Consider the following 21326-nt stretch of genomic DNA (forward strand, 5'->3'; position numbering starts at 1 on the left):
CTCTTACTTTTTTTTTAATTTAAATTTTATTGGTATTTGTAACACGAGAAAATACATCACAATGCAACAAATACCATCCTATACATTGTACAGAGGAATATATATCATTCCAGTCACATAACAGATGGCTCACAACCAGTTGCAATCCAAACCAAGTGATGTACAAATCAATTACCACCTCCAAAAACTTGTACAGCAAATTATGTCTTAATCATGACTGAAATCCAATACCCCTGAGGAGCAGGACCCCCCCTCATAACACCCCAGAATAATTAGACTTAAAGTGCACCAGCACTGTATTCAATGGCAAGCTATCAGATTTGTCCACTTGGTTTATGCCAGACAGTAGTACATTTTTTTTTACTAAAATAAAATACCTTAGCCAGTCACTGGATATTTTTGTAAAGATGGTGTGTCCCCCTTTTTTTTCCAAAAGAATGCAATCTCCCCTCTAGCAGTTAGTATTTTGGAGCTACAAGAACATCCTTGCATGTACAGAATCTGTATATGGTATAGTTAAAACAAGATCTTTAGGGCTTTGTTCTCCCCCAGTTTCAAATATCAATTGTACACTGAATCCCCAAAAAAGCACAGTCTTAACACTATCCCACCACATATGTAGGAAAGTACCAGATGGACTGCACCCCCTCCAATGTAGATCTCCCATATTAGGATGTAACATAGCATCTTATAACTTTGTTCAGCAATCAATGCAGAAATAGAACTGTTTGATAAAAGAGCAGTATGTGGGGGATACGATCAAACTCATTTAAAATATGAGGTTCCATGTTAGGAGCTACCACCCAGGAAAGAGATCTAGGCATCATAGTGGATAATAAATTGAAAGTCAGTTCAATGTGCTGCGGCAGTCAAAAAAGCAAACAGAATATTAGGAATTATTAGGAAGGGAATTGTGAATAAAACGGAAAATGTCACAATACCTCTGTATCGCTCCATGGTGAGACCGCACCTTGAATACTGTGTACAATTCTGGTCACCGCATCTCAAAAAAGATATAATTGCGATGGAGAAGGTGCAGAGAAGGGCAACCAAAATAAGGGGAATGGAACAGCTCCTTTGTGGGGAGGGACTATAGAGGTTGGGACTTTTCAGCCTGGAGAAGAGACGACTGAGGGGGGGATACGATAGAGATGTTTAAAATTGTGAGAGGTCTAGAACGGGTAGATGTGAATCGGTTGTTTACTCTTTCAGATAATAGAAAGCTAGTCTTCACTCCATGAAGTTAGCATGGGGCACATTTAAAACTAATCGGAGAAAGTTCTTTTTCACTCAATGCACAATTAAACTCTGGAATTTCTTGCCAGAGGATGTGGTTAGTGCAGTTAGTATAGCTGGGTTTAGAAAAGGATTGGATAAGTTATTGGAGGAGAAGTCCATTACCTGCTATTAATTAAGTTGACTTAGAAAATAGCCACTGCTATTACTAGCAACAGTAACATGGAATAGACTTAGTTTTTGGGTACTTGCCAGGTTCTTATGGCCTGGATTGGCCACTGTTGAAACAGGATGCTGGGCTTGATGGACCCTTGGTCTGACCCAGTATGGCATGTTCTTATGGGCAGGATCCTGTAATATACTCTACTGGTGTAAGAGCAAAGAGGCTCTGTGAGGTCTTGAAATGGGAACCTACTAGGTGAAAGAGCAGAATCCTGGGCAACAGGATGGAGCTGGTAAATCCAGATTTTGTAGGAAAGAGACCTTCATGCCAGCCCTAGAGGAAGTGGATTGGACCTTTGCATTGTAATGGGGGAGATATCTGAGAAGAACTTGGGACTGCTTAAACCTGCCATGTCCTTCCCCTCCCCCCCCCCATTAGCAAACCTCCCTCCCCATGTGCTAGTTTCACTCTAATAGTGCATACTGCTACTGTTCCTAGTTATGTTATGTTATATTATCCAAGTTGTTCACTCCCTTGTTCATTGTAAGACATATGTTGTCATTGTTTTCTACTTGTTATAATGTAAACCGGAGTGATAAGTAATTCTGTTACCTGAACTTCGGTATAAAAAAAGTTATAAATAAATAAATGTATATTCTAGAAATTCCCTTCATAATGACCCCTGCCTTTATCTCAAACCCTCAGACTTTTCCTGACTTAAATCTGCCCTAACTTCCTTTTGTGAGATAACATGTTGCGCTTGCATAAAAAATAATCGGAGGGGATAATCCAAAATTGCACACTGCATCTGAAAACTCCCTCCCCCTCAAGCTATAAGTGCTCCAGCCTAGAGCAACCTCTCTCTCTCCTACCATCACCTTGTAAGAGCTTTAGAGCAGTGGTCCCCCAACCCTGTCCTGGGGGCCCACCAGCCAGTCGGGTTTTTAGGATATCCACAATGAATATGCATGAGAGAAAGTTTGCATGTTATGGAGGCAGGGCATGCATATTCATTGTGAATATCCTAAAAACCCGACTGGCTGGTGGGCCCCCAGGACAGGGTTGGGGGACCACTGCTTTAGAGTTCCCAGGTGGGAAATCAAAATTGAAAGAGGTGATCTATAAAAGCACTCTGTCCCACACCCTAAGGGTGAGTGCTATAGGTGATGAAAGAACAGGGCAGTACCCTAGCTTTGAGGCAACCAAATTAAAGATGCTGGAGAGACTCCTTGAAGCAAATGTTTCCAGTACCACCTAATGTTTCCCAATTCCTCCCTTATGCCAATCAGACTGCATGCAGCTGCAAAGCTACATAATACCAAAGCAAGCAGAGATGCCCAACCACCCCCCCCCCACCCCCAAATCTTCAGGTAAGAAGAGTACCTTACTACTAACCCTGGGAGGGTGTTGCCTCAGTATAAAGCAAAATGTACTCTGCAAGACCTCTTAATATAATTGGCTGGAACAGCAATAGGCAGGGTCTAGAAAAGAAAACTGCCTAGGCATAACATTCATCTTGAGTCTATATCCCAAGATCTTCTTCCAGACCCTGTCATCTTTCTTTTGAAAGAACCTTAAGACTTCCACCTGCACCCCCAGATATTTCAATTCACATGTGATTTTTGAAAGGAAACCTCCATTTTATCTCCTTGGCCCTTCCCTCCGGCAGGGTAACATTCAGGAATTCAGACTTGTCTGCATTTAACTTGTTAACCAGAGACTTTACTGAATCTGGACAGTTCATCTACCAAAGATGTTAGGGAATTTTCAGGGTAAGCAATTATAGTCATCAGCAAACATTGAAAGCTTATACTCCTGATTCCCACCCTAACTCCTTGTACTGCCCTGGATTGTCAAATGTAAACCAGAGGTTACAAGTAAAGGGCAGAGACTGGGCAGCCCCATCTCATGTCCCAGCCTATCAAAAAGGCCTTTGGATTAGGAAACTTTTTTTTTTTCATAGCAATCCCAGTGCTTGTATTAGAACTAATGGGGGGGGGGGGGGTTATTCAAAGTGAAGTTACTACCCAACCACATTTGGTCCTACACTGAAAACACATACTCCAATGAACCTTTTCAGTGTCCCCTGTGAACAGAGCTAAAGGGATCTTAGATTCTTGTGCCAACCAGATTTAAGTTGATCACCCTTCTCACATTCTGCTAGCCTCCCTGGCATGAACCCAGGTGTATCAAGCTACATGCAGTAGTACTTAAATGAGTAGTAAGAACTTTTGGATAAAACTTTTAAATCCAGATTTAGGAGGGAGATGAGTGTATGAACCACAAAGTATTATCCCTACCTGGTTTTGATAATGATTCCCACCTAGTTTGCATATCTGCTATGTCCTTTCCCTAACAAACTATTAAAAGCCACCATCGGAGGATGCACCACCACAGAACTTAAGTTTCTTATAAAAACCTGCTGAAAGCCCATCTATTCCTGGGGATTTCCCAATCTTAAACTCCTCGATAGCCTGGGTGACCTAAAATTCTGAAACTTAAAGGTGCTCTTGCTGAATATGGCAAATACTGGGCAAATTAGATGCTTATCTGGCAGGAATTATATCGACCTGGGAAATATCCTCCTGTTTGGAATACAAATTTTGATAAAACTGGATAAATGGAGACCTGATACCATCACTGTCTGACATGACACTTAAGCAAATTCTTAAAATTAAGGACTGATCATGTACCACCCTGGCTTTAAGTCTCTTAGCCCAAAATCTAGAACAAATGGGAAAGCAGACAGTTGTTCAGCAGCGCATGGTTCGGAGGGAGGTATCTTCAAAGGGTACTAATGACTTATTAGAATTAGAGCATCCAGACAGTGAGGTTCCAATAATAAAAGTAGTCCCAAGTGTCTTAAAAACTCACCTGAATTAAATTCTAACTTATCCCTATCAATTAAAAAGCAGAATGAAAATACAAACAAAACAAATTTTGAAATGTCTGTATGATAATGCCAGAAGCCTAAGAAGTAAGATGGGAGAACTAGAATGTATAGCAGTGAATGATGGCATAGACTTAATTGGCATGTCAGACATGGTGGAAGGAGGATAACCAATGGGACAGTACTATACTAGGGTACAAATTATATCGCAATGAGAGGAGTACCTGGGAGGCGGTCTAGCGCTTTATGTCCAGGATGGCATAGTCATAACAGGATAAACATCCTGCTTGAGACTAAATGCACAAACAAATCTTTATGGGTAGAAATCCCTTGTGTTGGAAGACTATAGTGATAGGTGTATACTACAGTCCCCCTGGCCAAGATGGTGAGATGGACAGTGAAATAAGAGAAATTTAGGGAAGCTAACCAAATTGGTAGTGCGGTTATAATGGAAGATTTCAGTTACCCCAATATTGACTGGGTAAGTATCATCGGGACATGCTGGAGAAAAAGTTCCTGGATGGAATAAACGAGTTCTATGGAGCAATTGGTTCAGGAATCTACGAGAGGGGGAGCAATTTTAGATCTAATTCTCAGTGGAGCACAGGACTTGGTGGTAGGGCTGCTTGGCAGTGGTGTCATATGATCAAATTTGAATTGACTTGAAGGGGGACAGTAAGCAAATCCACGGCTCTTGTGCTAAATTTTCAAAAGGGAAACTTTGATAAAATGTAAAAAATAGTTGGGGAAAAAAACAAAGGAGCAGCTACAAAGGTAAAGTGTGCAAGAGGTGTGTGCATTGTTTTAAAATAAATAAATAAAATCCTAGAAGCACAGTCCAGACGTATTCCACACATTAAAGGTGGAAGGCAGGCAAAACAATTACCAGCATGGTTAAAAGGTGAGGTGAAAAGCTATTTTAGCCAAAAGATCTTCATTCAAAAATTGGAAGAAGGATGCAACAGAAGAAAATAGGATAATGCATAAGCATTGACAAGTTTAAACATGACATTGATAAGACAGGCTAAGAACTTGAAAATAAGCTGGCTGTAGAGGCAAAAACTCACAGTAAACTTTTTAAAATATATCTGAAGCAGAAAGCCTGTGAGTCAGTTGGACCATTAGATCGAGGGGTTAAAGGGGCACTTACAGAAGATAAGGCCACTGCGGAAAGATTAAACAATTTCTTTGCTTCGGTGTTTACTGAAGAAGATGTTGGAGGTACCTGTACTGGAGAAGGATTTTGAGTAATGATTCAGATGGACTGAACCAAATCCCAGTGAACCTAGATGTGGTAGGCCTGATTGACAAACTGAAGAGTAGTAAATCACCTGGACCGGATGGTATACACCCCAGAGTTCTGAAGGAACTAAAAAAATGAAATTTCAGACCTATTAGCAAACATTTGTAACCTATCATCCATTGTACCTGAAGACTGGAGGATAGCTAATGTAACACCAATATTTAAAAAGGGCTCCAGGGGCAATCTGGGAAACTACAGACCAGTTAGCCTGACTTCAGTGCCAGGAAAAATAGTGGAAAGTGTTCTGAACATCAAAATCACAGAACATATAGAAAGACAGGTTTAATGGAACAAAGTCAGCATGGCTTTACCCAAGGCAAGTCTTGCCTCATAAATCTGCTTTCCTTTTTTGAAGGAGTTAATAAAATGTGGATAAAGATGAACCAGTAGATGTGTATTTGGATTTTCAGAAGGTGTTTGACAAATTTCCTCATGAGAGGCTTCTAGGAAAAGTAAAAAGTCATGGGATAGGTGGTGATGTCCTTTCATGGATTACAAACTGGCTAAAAGGAAACAGTAGGATTAAATGGACAATTTTCTCAGTGGAAGGGAGTGGGCAGTAGAGTGCCTCGGGGATCTGTATTGGGACCCTTTTCAATATTTATAAATGATCTGGAAAGAAATACGACAAGTGAGAATCAAATTTGCAGATGACACAAAATTGTTCAGAGTAGTTAAATCACAAGCAGATTGTGATAAATTGCAGGAAGACTTTGTGAGACTGGAAAATTGGGCAGCCAAATGGCAGATGAAATTTAATGTGGATGTGCAAGGTGATGCATATAGGGAAAAATAACCCATGCTATAGTTACACAATGTTAGGTTCCATATTGGGAGCTACCACCCAAGAAAGATCTAGACATCATAGTGGATACACATTGAAATCAGTTCAGTGTGCTGTAGCAGTCAAAAAAAAAAGCAATGTTGGGAATTATTAGAAAGGGAATGGTGAATAAAACAAAATGTCATAATGCCTCTCGCTCCATGGTGAGACTGCACCTTGAATACTGTGTAAAATTCTGGTCACTGCATTTCAAAAAAGAGAGTTGTGATGAAGAAAGTCAGAGAAGGGTGACTGATAAAGGGGATGGAACAGCTCCCCTATGAAGAAAGACAAGAGGTTAGGACTCTTCAGTTGGAGAAGACGGCTGAAGGGGGATATGATAGAGGTGTTTAAAATCATGAGAGGTCTAGAACAGGTAGATGAGTTGGTTATTTATTCTTTCAGGAAATAGGACTAGGGGGCACTCCATGAAGTTAGCATGTGGTACACTTAAAACTAATCAGTTTTTTTTTTCACTCAATGCACAATTAAACTCTGGAATTTGTTGCCAGGGGATGTGGTTAGTGTAGCTGGGTTTAAAAAAGGATTGGATAAGTTCTTGGAGGAGAAGTCCATTACTTGCTATTAAGTTGACTTAGAAAATAGCCACTGCTATTACTAGCACCAGTAACATGGGATAGACTTAGTTTTTGGGTACTTGCCAGGTTCTTATGGCCTGGATTGGCCACTGTTGGAAACAGGATGCTGGGCTTGGTCTGACCCAGTATGGCATGTTCTTATTCCCTCCCTTTAAAAAAAACAAAAAAAAAAAAACAACCCTCTATTTTGCCTTTCAGCTGGATAAGGTTATCTTCTCTAACTTTAAATCATGCAACTCTGCCAACAGGTGTCAGCATGGCACATGTTGAGGTGGTTGGGCCATGTGACTGTAACTGGCCATGTCACTCCCATGGCACACTTACACATGCAGAGAGCCCAATAGATCTTGAGGTCACAGTGGCGCCAGGTCATGCAGAGCCTCCAGGTTTGCATCAGTCACCCCGTCTCTCTGGGACTCTGTCCTGGTAGCAGTCATGCTCCAATCTGGAATGGGGATCACTTTCCAGAGTTGTCCTAACCATGGATATATCTACCCTGGGCTGGGGGGCTCCACACCCAGGGCCTCTGATCAGACCAAGAAAGCTGTTGCCAAAACTTCCTGGAGCTCCAGGCGATCAGTTACATGCTGTGGACTTTCAGAGATTGGCTGTCTAATAAAATGGTTCCGCTCCAAACAAAACTAGTGATGTGGTATGTCAACAAGCAGGGAAGTACAGGATCATACCTCCTGTCTAGAAGCAGGTCCATATTTGGTAATGGACCCAATCCCACGGGATGATAGCCAGGGCAACGTTTTTATCTGGCAGGTACAGAGAATGTGGTGGCAGTCAGGCTGAGTTGTGCCCTCAGATCCCATGAGTGGTCCTTGTACCAGGAGATAGCAAATCGGATCTTCCATCTGTAGGAGAGCCCAGACATAAGTCTATTCCTGTCCTCTTGGAACAGGAAGGTAACTTTTTTTTTTTTTGTACAGTATGGACAGCAAACAAGCCTGGGGCAAGGGTCTGCTGTATGCATATTCTCCAATAACCTTCCTTGCACAGAATGTTGGGCCATAGTTGGTGAGTGAATTTAACACCCCCCCCCCCCCCCCATGTGGGTGCTCTGGGGCCATGTGCATGGAAGAACTGAATAAGTCTTTCTCTTGCTGTGCAGCTTTTTTCCAACTGGAAAGCTTTGAGTCAGTTGTCCCAAAACTCCCACTCCTTCAGAGTCTAGCTGCAGAATGTCAGCTGCCCAAACACTAAACGCATAGGCCTAGCTGAAGGGAGTGATGCCGCTTATCTGCATTGAAAGAAGAATCTAGGTGCATTTGGTGCAGGCAGAATCAAGCCATCTCTTTGCTACCTTCTTCCAGCATGGTGCATTAACATAGCATAGGTGGATGCATGGAGCCACTGCTGCTATGCATTATGCACCAATGCAAGCTGTGCTGACCTACTCAATGCTGCTTGATTCTACAAGTGCCTCCTTGACATTCATACCCAATGCAGGCCACAATGTTGCTGATCTTTTGACCCTGAAGCCCAGAAGGAGCTCAAAATCTGTTCCAAACAATGATATAAAAGTCTACAAAGAAATAAAATATATATCAAATAGGTCCCAGGAATCATTGGGAGATTCTGAACCAGAGGAAAACTATATACAAAAATCTGCAGTTCTTGTATGGCTAGTAAGAGTACCCTTATCTCCTCCATTGGTTAGACAACCAACACCCCCAAAGGTGGCAGCAGACTGTCTTAAATTAAAACACCAGATCCCTTTGTTCCAGAATACCACCGACAGATTACTGTATTGCAATGCAGGAACCAGTCCTAGTCTCAGAAGATGTTCTTCTGCTAACCTCAAACCAAAGAACACTTGTAGCAAGCAGCAAACAGGGAGTTATTTTAATTTCCCAGAAGACTGATATGCAGGTGGAACAAAGCAATTGCCAATAAATGTGGATCTATATAATATGCGCATGTTTTAAGCATAATGATTAAGACACAGAAATGTAACATACTGTTTGGCTTTTTCCCCTCCCCCCCCCCCCCTCTAGTCTGCTTAGTAACATAAAGATAACTAGGGACAACTCTTTTTCTAACAATAAGGCCAGTTCTTAAATCCTTGGAGTAAAGCACAAGATGTTGTCTAACAAGCTACAGCCAAGACCAAAATCTTGATGAAACAGTTCTAATTAAAACTAAACTTGCAAACCCTGGATTAGAGTTAGAAAAAGAGTATAAGAAAATAGCAATTGACAATATTCTGTAGGTAATTTTGTAAGAGCACCATTGACCATTTAATGGGGTCTCCAGGCCTGTCTTGTTTCACCAGATATGTTGACTCTCACATCACAGCTGCTTTTGATACTCTAGCTCACAATGTTCTTTCAAAATTGATGGAAATTCTGGCCTATTGTTCCCAGTAACCTTGACAGGGGAACAATGGCTGTTTCATCTCTGCTGCTATCTGCAGTGTTTCTTACCTCTGCTTGCCGAATTAGGTCTGTCTTACAACTTTATACTGATGTTCAGTCTCTTCCATTAGTAGTCATGGTCCCTGATCCCTTTACTACACAGTTCACATTGTCCATGTTTGCCGTCAGAAAATGGCATGTCAATAAGCTATTAAACATCATGAAAACAGAAGTAATCCTTGGTTGGCTATGTCCCTACTTAAGTCTTCCTGTTTTGTTTTGGAACATCATTTTGCTATTACAAGGTTAGTGATTTAGAAGTAATCCTCCACCTAAGACTGATACTGCAAGTACAATCTGTAGTTTTTGTTTGGTTTTTTTTTTGTTTTGTTTGTACATTGAAACCTTCTGTATCCAGCTAACTATCTCTATTCTACATGCTTCAATGCTGCCTCTTTTTTTACTCTGGCTTACCACAGAATACTTTCTCACAGGACAAGCAGGATGGTAGTCCTCGCATATGGAGCCCAATCATGGAACCCTTTTGTCAAAGTTTCTAGAACTATGGCACTAAACCTGCAGCCAGCAGGGGTCCCCCTTCAGTCTTTTTTTTTTTTTTTTTTCCACACAACAGTAGCCATACAGATTAAGGAGCTCCACAGAGATTCCTGACGGGAATCTTCCTCACAGAATTACTAAACGTTTATACCCCACATGGGTCCCCCTTTCGAATTTTTGCTTCCGCAGTACTCGGATAAGTCCCTTACCCATTTTCAGTCACTTCTGTCAAGTTTGGCCCTTGCAGACTACTGGTTGTCGACCGCACCACAGCTCAATTTTTCAAAGGTCATGGTGGGGTTCTGTCAGTGCCCTGACTGTACTCTCACCATATCCATAACAGACCCCCCATAGGGTCTGTGCAATGTACCTCAGGTGCAAGCATGATGTCCTGACTTGCACCAAATGTGCCTTAATGACACCAAAAGGTCACAAAGCCAGAATGGAGAAAATGGAACTTCTCTTCCGTTAAACTCAGATGCAGTCTATTGCTTCGTCGTCCGAACTGGCACCATCCACTTCGCACCAGCATTGGGCACCGGATAGTGACCATCCGGCATCTACTTCCCAGCCATAGACTACCTCTAATCCTCCTCGGGATCGTAGAGAGAAGCATCAACACCGAAAGCCTCTTACTAGCTCTATAACCCAATATAGGGTCTTAATCAAGCAGATATAGGATTTTGCAGAGTCCCTGCCTGAGCAATTCCAGTAACAGCTACAAACCCTGGTTCACCAAGGTTTTGAAGCAGAGAAACATGAAATAAGGTCCTCTTATATCTTCAACACCACTTCCAGGGCATCTGCCTTGCATAGGAGACAATCTGTTTGAACAGATCTAGCGGATGGTGGTGGAACTCAGAGCATCATGAGACCCTTCACCAACTCTCTAATGCCTCCTGAGTATTCCTCTAAACAACCATTCAGGAAGGACACCAAAAAGTCATTCTTCTGTCCAAAGAAGTCCTATCCACCACCATCTAGAAGTCATTCTACAAGACCTTTCCAGAAGGCTCAGTCTAGTCAACCTCATAAGCAAAAACAGCAAGAAGCTCCTCAGCTGGGCCCTGCTTCCAGCTTTTGACTCCTGCATAGAGAGCAGCAGCCAGCTTCCACTGCCACAGATACCAGTGGGAGGTCGATTGTGCACCACATGTTGATGAAATGGCACATCACCTCGGACCGGTGGGTCCGTGCCATAATCTCTCAGGGTTATCACCTGAACTTTCTATCCCACTGGATTTCCCACATCTGTAGACATGGGGAACATCCAACCACTCCTGGAACAGGAGGTCTCCTTCCTCCAGTCCAAAGCAATAGAACCAGTGCCCTACTCCCAACAGGGCCTAGGATTCTATTCCCTGTAATTTCTAATACCCAAAAAATCAGGCAGCATTCGTCCAATTCTGGATCTGCGTGCCCTCAAATTCCTCAAACAAGAAGTTCGAAGGTAACCCTGGGTTCCCTCCTTCCTCTTGGAGAAGTCCATTAACAGCTATTAATCAAATTTACTTGGGGAATAGCCACTGCTATTAATTGCATCAGTGGCATGGGATCTTCTTAGTGTTTGGGTAATTGCCAGGTTCTTGTGGCCTGGTTTGGCCTCTGTTGGAAACAGGATGCTGGGCTTGATGGACCCTTGGTCTGACACAGCATGGCAATTTCTTATGTTCTTCTGCAAAGAGGAGACTGGCTCTGCTCTCTAGACCTCCAGGACACGTACACGCACATTGTGGTAACTCCCATCTCATCACAGATTCCTGGTAGGCCCCAGGTACTATCAGTACAGAATGCTACCATTCAGCCTGGCAACTGCACCTAGAGTCTTTACCAAGTGCCTCATGGTAGTAGCAGCCTTCCTCAGGACCCAAGGTGTTCACATCTACCCCTATCTAGACGATTGGTTGATCAGGGCTCCTACTCAGCAAGCTGCTCTGTCATCCCTACAACATACCTTACACACTCTGTTTTTGCTAGGATTTCTCATCAATTACACAATCTGCTTAGTCCCATCTCAAACTTTGTCCTTCATAGGGACAGTCTTGGAAACCTTTCAAGCAAAGGCTTTTCTGCCTCAACAGCACACTCTCATTTCTCTCACACACCAGCTACAGTGTCAACACCGCTTGACTGCACGTCACTTCCTCATCCTGCTGGGACACATGGGGTCCTCGGTACAGGTTACCCCAATGGCCCGCTTGGCCATGAGTCATGCAGTGGACTAAGGTCACAATGGACTCAATCCGTCCAACCACTATCTACCATTGTCCACATCACCAACCCACTCTGCCAGTCTGGCTTGGTGGAAAAATCAGATCAATCTCCTCAAAGGCCTGCCCTTCCAGGTGCCAAATCCTCAAATAACTCACCACCAATGCTTCCAACCTCAGTTCAGGAGCACATGTTGCCAATTTGCAAACTCAAAGAGCTTGGTCTCTAGAGGAAGCCAAACACAAATTTCCTGGAGCTACAAGCAATCAGATATGCTCTCAGGGTTATTAGAGATTGCCTGTCCAACTAGGTCCTCTCCCACCCTTATGTACCTCAAGGCCACCTACTTGCCGGGAGTGGACAATGTGTTGGCAGACAAGCTGAGTCACACCTTTCAACCGCACAAGGTCCCTCGACCCCCAGTGGCAGATTCAATATTCCAACACTTTGCATCACCTCAAAACCGCAAAGTAGAGAACGTTTTGCTCTCTCTCACAACCAAGAGATGCCTTCTCCCTCTCATGGGCGACTGGTCTCCTATATGCATTCCCTCCACTTCCACTTCTCTCAGACTCTCATGAAGCTACACCAGGACAAGGGACACGTGATCTTGATGACACCTCACTGGCCACGCCAAGTGTGGTTTCCAATCCTTTAGGACCTCTCCATTTGCAGGCACATTCCCTTGGGAAAGGACATGCTTCTGATCACTCAGAACGGGTGCCTACGCCACCCCAATCTTCAGGCTTTGTCCCTGACTGCCTGGATGTTGAGAGGCTAATTCTTCAACCACTTAACCTTTCAGAGCCAGTTTCCGTGTCCTGATTGCTTCACGGAAGCCTTCTGCAAGAAAATCTTATCTTTATAAATGGAACAGGTTTAAATCATGGTGTTCCTCTCAGTCCCTTGACCTGTTCCACCATGACGTTTCTAGACTATCTCTGGCACTTGTCAGAATCCGGTCTATAAACTTCCTCCATCAGAATGCATGTCAGTGCAGTGGCTGCCTTCCATAAAGGTGTCAGATGTTCCTATTCAGTACAACCCCTTATAACACATTTTCTGAAGGGCTTGCTCCACCTCAAGTCTCCACTGTGCCCTCCAGCCCCTTCTTGGGACCTCAATCTAGTTTTGGGTCGGCTCATGAAACCACCATTCGAGCCTCTCCAATCCTGTGATCTTTGCTATCTCACATGGAAAGTGATTTTTCTTTTGGCAATCACATCCACTCGAAGAGTTGGTGAGTTACAAGCCCTAGTTACCTATCCGCCTTACACTAAACTTCTGCACGACCAGGTAGTATTCCACACTAACCCTACCTTTTTACCTAAGGTAGTATTAGTTTCATATCAGTCAATCCATTATACTACCCACCTTCTTTCCCAGGCCCCATTCTAATCCAGGAGAACAGGCTCTGCATACCCTTGACTGTAAACAGGCTCTAGCATTATACCTAGACCATACAGCTGCCCACAGGAAAAGCACTCAATTTGTTTCCATTCCATCAAATTGGGGCAGCCTGTAGGTAAGCAATCTTTCTCCTCCTGGTTAGTGGACTGCATATCCTCTTGCTATCAGCAAGCAGACATTCCCCTTCAAGACCATGTGAAAGCACGCAGTCAGGGCCATGGCAACTTCAGTAGTGCACCTACATTCGGTGCCGCTTCTGATTTGTAGGGCTGCTACCTGGAATTCTCTCCATACCTTTTACAGCCCACTATCACTTAGACAAGGCTGGACGACAAGATTTCCATGTTCGGCCAATCTGTCTTGCACAACGTTTTTGCAACTTGATGTACCAACACCCTTTCGCCTGCCCATTAGGGTTCAGGATGCCCTTTAACAAATTCCACCCCAGTTGTTGTGCCTGTTGCGTGTCTTTGGGTACACTTGGTGCATACTTGGACAGCTCTGTACTCACCCATATGTGAGGACTACCATCCTGCTTGACCTGTGAGAAAGCAAATGTTGCTTACCTGTAACAGGTGTTCTCACAGGACAGCAGGATGTTAGTCCTCACGAAACCCACCCGCCACCCTGCGGTGTTGGGTTCGTTATGTTTTTTTATTTTATTTTTTGGCACTTCCTATAGCTTTAAACAAGACTGAAGCAGGACCCCTGCTGGCTGCAGATTTAGTGCCATGCTGGGCATGCCCAGTAGGTTCCAGTCAGTTCTAGAAACTTTGACAAGTGTGATACCCATGTGAGGACTAACATCCTGCTGTCCTGTGAACACATGTTATAGATAAGCAACACTTGGTTTACATCTTAAAGTAATACAAAACTCCAGCTTGGTTATTAACAGGGACACTATGACATTGGTGACTGGTTTACTGGTGCATTCAATATAAAAAAAAAACCATAATCTCCTGAATATTGTATCTTCACTCTGGATCAGTTCTACATTATACTCATAGCCCTGTTCATGCACTCCTTTCCTCCAGCCAATACCCACATGACATTCTATTCCCGAAGTCAGCAATACTATTAGAATCATGTAAATGCCTGTCTTCTATCTGGCTCTGTTCTCTAGAACTCTCTACTCATCAACATAAGTGTTATGAAAGATACTAAGCTTTTAAACCATAACTTTTTTTTTACACATTTGCTGCCTCTTAACTGGTCTAACCAGAGACTGAAATTAAGCATCCTCTCCTAAAGTCATCAAAGGGAAACTTGACATTACATAGCTGTCCATGGTTTTACTGTAACATTTACGCAAATGCTAACTTTCTTCTAATTATATCTATCTATAATAGTTTAGTTTATTCTGAAGTGTTTCTGTAGGAAACACTACCTTTTTTTTTTTCTAAATGGACAAGTTTCCATCTGGTGCCAACACCATGATGCTAGTCCCCTTTTTTACATGAGCCTCCAACTCTTGCAATACGTCATTTAATTCAGATGTGAGTACATCTGTGCCATCACAGCTAACCACACTTTGTTGTCCCTCAGTCTCCATGCATCCACTTATCTTTTATGAAAACTCAGCACATCAGACCCTGAGAACCCATGGACCAGGTGGTTTCTGTATCAATGTAGCTCTCTCAATTAATGAAGCCTCACTTTAAACCACTGGAGTAAACTTTTAGTGACTGACTTGGGAAATACTTCAGTTGCAGTCATCCCTGAGAAGATTGGAAAACTCAGGTTCTCATTACTACACTCAAGTTTGCATTTTTTATCACAGCAGGGTGGCTCTCTGAACCCACCCAAAGATGGTCTCAGCTCTCCATGTTAGTCTGTTTTATATTTCCTACCTTTGTTACTCAGGCTGCATGCCTGAGTAACAAAGAGTAAAGAAACTAAAACCACTACTAAACTACAGAGTAAACTACTAAACTACTAAACTACAGAGTAACTACTAAACTACTGAGTAAAGAAACTAAAACCACTACTAAACTACAGAGACTTCCGCCTGGTCCTACAGGCCATCATACTCCCAAAACTGGACTACTGCAATTCTCTCCTTCTGGGACTTCCCGCCTGCACCACCAAACCACTCCAGATGGTAATGAACGCCACGGCCAGAATTCTCTCAAACACCAAAAAAAGGGAACATATCACCCCCATCCTTCAGCAGCTCCATTGGCTACCGATTAAATATAGGATTCACTTCAAAACCATTATGATGATACACAAAGCCCTTCACAACATCGCGCCTCTCAACTTAACCTACCAACTCCAACTACATACTTCCAAGAAACCGACCAGAAGCGCATACAAGAACCTGCTAACCACCCAGCCGGCAAAAACCGCTCTAAGGAAACGCGCAATATCCACAGCGGGCCCCACACTCTGGAATTCACTCCCTACAGACCTTCGCCTTGAATCCTGCCATAATACATTCAAAAAGAAACTAAAGACTTGGTTCTTCACACAAGCTTTCCCGGAGAACTAAGAGCAGGTTGAGCTAATACTATTTCAGTTTAGCCTTTGACCAGACTCACTTGTTGCCCATAGTCCTTGAAGAGCATCATTGAATCTTAATCAACCCCGATGGTTTACTGTAATCTCTCCTCTAATCTTTGTTATCTGTTAAAAATGTTAAATGTATTTATAATGTTATTTAAAGGTTAATTGTTATTTGTTATAATGTAAGCCGCCCACGTGGCGACAGTTTTTTACTTCACTGTACACCGGTGTGATATGTATTTTATACAGGAACGTCGGTTTATAAAAACTAAAAATAAATAAATAAATAAAATGCACATGATGGGGGTGGGAAGGAAGCCAGCCATACTCTGGATTGCAAAAAGGTCTTGACATATTTACAGATGCTATACTTAATCTCCTTGTCAAGCTAGTCAGGCTTCATCTTATATGATCCTGACTTGGTATAGTGGTTACCAAGAAAACTTTTGTGGTTGGATAGCCAGTTGTATCAAGACCTCAGCTTGCAGACTCAGTCCAGGCTCATCAGGTACTAGCTATAGCTTCCTCTATTGCTTATTTCAAAGTATCCATTCGGTTTATGTGCAAAGCTGTGACGTGGTCTTAGGTCCCATTCTCTTGATACCATTTTATACTGGGATTTGGACAAGCAATCTTGTAACATGTTCTTGCTATTGTCTACTCTCCATGTTAGTGTCTGGGTTGCCTACTATAAGTGATCTCTGCTGCAATCTTAAGCTTTGGACACCCTACTTGTAATGGGCTAATTTAGCCTGCTTAACAAAAATGTTTGCTTACTGTAAATGGTGTTTCTTCCATGTAACATCTGTCCACCTTCCTGGAGAATAGACTACACAAATTTAGCTGTTAGTGACTTGAGGAGGCTTACAAGGCAACACAGTGTGGGAACTCAGTACATGTTTGGAGCTCAAAGCTCTATATCTGCCAGTTCCCTGTACGTACCAGGATTATTCCAGATGGTCTGTTATGTTCCCTGTCCAGCAGATGGAGTTAGAACCAAAAATTCCCAGGGGAGGACCTATATAGCCACGCCTCCCTTGCCTCAATCCTCAGTATAGTTCTAACTCCAGCAGATTGAGCAGGGGACACGGTGTTCCCCAGCACTTTTCTAGTTTTATTTTCTCTTTGAGGATCAATTAAATAATATTATATAAAGGTTTTCTTCTAAGGGATAGGTTCTGTAGTGTTCTGACAGGACCACTCAGTTCAGAGAGACACTGTTTTCCAGTCAGGAACTTGCTGACAGGCTGTGTTTTTTGCCTGTCACTTTATTTTTCTCTTTGTTCCTCTTCCTTGCCCGGCTACAGTGTGGTAAGTGTTTTTATTTTATTTACAGTCGTTGGGAGGAACAGGAATTTGTGAGGGGTGAAGTTGGTAGTGTCGACCGCTCCCCCCTAGCCCCGGAGTTTTGTACTTTTCCCCTTCGGGGAGTGATTGGAGTCCCGCTCTGCGATGACATTCCCCGGAGCTGCTTACCGTCTGAACGGCGCTTTCCCCGACAGTCTCTTGGGGACAATGAGGCCGGATAGCTCTATTGCTTCGCCGTTTCAGTTGTTGCCGCGTGCCGCAGCCACCCCGCCCTCCCGCCGCGATGCAGAGATCGCCTAACGGCTCCGGAGCTCGGCAAGGGGTTCAGCAGCCCTCAGAGGGATTTTCTTCGGCTTTTCCTGAGGGGGAGTATAGCTTACCTGGTGGGCAGCTTGGAGGAGAGTCAGACCGCGCCGGCAGGAAGCAGCATGCCCCGTTTCCCCTCAGCGCGGGAACGGCGGCCATTTTGTTAGCTGACTCGGAGGCAGCTCTCTCTGAGGAGGACGTCGACGCTCCGCTCCAGGTTTCCTCTCACAGTATGGGGTTTCTGAGCGCAACGGACCAGGGCAGGCAAGGGGACGACACCTCGGGGGGGGGGGGGGGCCCCCCCCCCTTCATCAGCACTTCTGCTTTTTCGCCATAATTCGTCGTTTTAATGCACAAGGCATTTTTACAGAGCAGGGATCCAAATCTTGGAAGGCCCGCTTCGACTCAGTCACCTATCACGTCTCCTTCGCCAAGGGCCAATATTTTTCAGAAGGCAGATTGCTTTTGTCTTGCGGCCTGGCTTTTGAGAGGCGCCAATTAAGAAGGCGCGGATATCCAGAGTCTGTCATCTCGACGCTCCTGAAAGCTAGGAAGACTTCCACGTCCGTTACCTATGTCAGAGTATGGAAGGTTTTTGAGGAATGGTGTGAGTCAGACGATTCTGCCAACGCAGGCCTCAGTAGCGCATGTGCTTTCCTTCCTACAGCCGGGTCTGGATTTGGGCCTGGCCTATAATTCTCTTCGTGTTCAGGTAGCGGCTTTGGGAGCTTTCCTGCGGAGTAATGACAGGGAGCTCCTGGCCTCACATCCGGATATTCTACATTTTCTAAAGGGGGTAAAACACTTGAAACCTCCCATTAGACCGCCTTGTCCTTCATGGAATCTCTATTTGGTACTCCGGGCTCTATGTGCACCGCCTTTTGAGCCTCTGAGTTTGGCCACACTCAAGGATGTCACCCTTAAGACCATTTTCCTGGTGGCGATCAGCTCAGCACGTCTGATCTCTGAACTACAAGCTCTATCATGTCGGGAGCCATACCTTCGTTTCACGCCAGGGGGAGTATCCCTGTGGACAATTCCATCTTTTCTGCCGAAGGTGGTCTCGACTTTCCATCTCAACCAATCGATAGAGCTTCCGTCATTTGTATCCTCTGATTCTTCTGACCTGTGTCGGTTGGATGTCCGACGTTCTTTAATACATTATTTGGAGGTCACTAATGAATTTCGACTCTCCGATCATTTGTTTGTCCTTTGGTTGGGACCCAGGAAGGGTTGCATGGCATCCAAACAATCAATTGCTCGCTGGCTGAAAGGAGCGATTATAGCCGCATACATCGGAGTGGGTAAGTCTCCACCTTTAGCTGTTAAGGCGCATTCTCTACGCGCTCAAGCGACGTCGTGGGCGGAAAGTTCTGCAGTTTCTTCTCAAGAAATTTGTAGGGCGGCCACATGGAAGTCTCTCCACACTTTCGCAAGACATAGTCTAGACATTCGCACGCCGTCTCACGGTCAGCTTGGAGACAGGGTCATACGGGCAGGGCTGTCCGCGACCCACCCATGATGGGGAAGCTTTGGTACATCCCACCGTCTGGAATGATCCTGGTACGTACAGGGAAAAGAATTATTCCTTACTTGCTAATTTTCGTTCCTGTAGTACCATGGATCATTCCAGACCCCTCCCTGGTTTTGGGGGTTCTTTGTGGGCCATCCCTGCTTTCCTATTTTCACTCTGTATCTCTAGTTATTGCGAGCTGTGTCTTTGAACACAGTGCTGTTTGCAAGTTCTCAGTTTGAGTACAAGTTACTTGCTGTCACTTACAGCTGTGTTTTTCTCTATTTTTGAGATTAATTGATCCCTCTGGTTCTGTCTCTTCTCGTCTTGGCTTTGCTAGTCCAGTTACTGAGGATTGAGGCAAGGGAGGTGTGGCTATATAGGTCCTCCCCTGGGAATTTTTGGTTCTAACTCCATCTGCTGGACAGAGAACATAACCCACAGTCTGGAATGATCCATGGTACTACAGGAACGAAAATTAGCAGGTAAGGAATAATTTTCTTATGACATCAGCCTGCTATCTATGGAAAACAGTTAGCTTAACTCAAACTATTCAGAAAACTTGTTTTATGGCAGTTGATCCAGTCCCCTTTCTTGGTCTCACTTGGCAAACTAAGCAGACTTGTGGCTTGCTGAATATAAACTCAGTGGTATGTATTCAGGACAGGTAAACATCTGCTGGATATAGTTTAGAGAAGTTTTAGCATATCTGGCTTTTGTGATCAAGTATACTTTGAGGAAGCTCCAAATGTTCAAAATCATACAAGTAACAAGGCATTTAAGCCCGTGTCCCGTCCCCCCCCCCCCCCCCCCCCCCCCCCCCCCCCCCCCCCCCCCCCCCCCCCCTTCTACACAGTTCCATACTGCGATGGGAGGAAAACTTGGTTTATATTCAGAAACTTAGATGGAAACAGGAGTAGGTAAACAAGGACCACTTGCCACGAGATTGGTCTATGGAGTTCAGTTTTTGTTGGGCTTATTTGTTTGTGGACATGAGAATGCATGCCACACAAGCATCCATGTTGAAAGATAAAACTAGTGACTGGGGTTCAGTTAACCATTGTGACACCAGGCCCTCCTAGCCAGAAGCAAGTGTCTTGCTGTGGCCTTTGACCTGCAGCAGTATGAGCCACTATATGTAAATGCTAAGCTTAAGTGCATTATCCTAACTAATACTTTGTCTGAACTTCCTGTACATGGAAGGAGTAAGTCTTGCTGGTCTTTATTTTCTGAGTGATCCAAATAACTATCCCTAAAGACTAGGTGAGAAATTTGCCTTAAGGTGCAAACACTGTTTTATATTGCATGGATGAACCTCTTTTTTTTTTTTTTTTTTTTTTTTTTTTTTTTTTTCCTCCCCCCCCCCCCCCCCCCCCCCCCACCCCCCCTTTTCAGCCACTTACAGATTCTTCAGTGCCACTCAGTTATTCCTAAATTTATTTAATTTTAAAAATGTTTCCCATTACACTGCTCATTGAAGCTGTATGGCATGAATACTTTTGCTTTTGTCTTGATTGGTCCAACAAGACACTACACTGTATTCTTTCCAACAGTTTCTCTTCTCCCACCTTGGACCTCCAAGGCTCCAGAAGCATAGCCATCATGAGGTAACAAGCATGGGGACAGTCAATTTGGTGTCCTAGACTGACTTGCCCCTGTACTGCCTGGCAGGAGGAAAGGGAACAATTGTCTGAAATAGTTGCAAACTTTACTGCTTGACATTGTCTATTTATAGGCAGACCTGACAATCTCAAGGGCAAGAAGTGATAGCCACTTGGCCAGGATACATTCTAATCTAAAATGGACTGATAGGACTGTTTTATGGCCTATAATTCAATGTCCTAACTTTTTAGGATATCGAGCCTTTGCCACAAGTGCAAAATGTCACTGGAGATGCTAGTTTGTCAGAAAAAGCACTCTATTTAGGCATCCAGGGTGGCTACAACCTCAACATTAGCTTCTAGTAAGTCTATGGGCAGTAGACTGTCAGCATTGAATAAGGCCCAGACTACTTCTGTCCAGTTGTGGAACATGGGAAACAGCCTTACTGGTCAAGTATATCTTTTCCTAGTGTGTAGCAGATGGACTCAGGACCAATGGGTATAGTGTACTCCTGTTAGCAGTTGGAGACGGATCAG

At 43.8% G+C, this 21326-nt stretch overlaps 1 protein-coding gene across 4 annotated transcripts in view; it reads left to right on the forward strand.

Moving 5' to 3' along the window:
• The window catches only part of CPEB1 (cytoplasmic polyadenylation element binding protein 1), a 148481-nt gene that overhangs the window by 17403 nt on the left and 109752 nt on the right, over window positions 1-21326 (forward strand). Inside the window, exon 1 of one of the 4 annotated variants that reach the window (XM_029575168.1) lies at window positions 17234-17372. The exons of the other annotated variants lie outside the window; for them this stretch is intronic. The gene's annotated coding sequence lies outside the window, so the exon portion shown is untranslated. Of the gene's footprint in view, window positions 1-17233; window positions 17373-21326 lie in introns of those variants that run through there. 4 annotated transcript variants of the gene reach the window in all.

The sequence above is a fragment of the Rhinatrema bivittatum genome, chromosome 13 (genome assembly GCF_901001135.1).
Source record: "Rhinatrema bivittatum chromosome 13, aRhiBiv1.1, whole genome shotgun sequence".
In the NCBI taxonomy this organism is placed as follows: Eukaryota; Metazoa; Chordata; class Amphibia; order Gymnophiona; family Rhinatrematidae; genus Rhinatrema; species Rhinatrema bivittatum.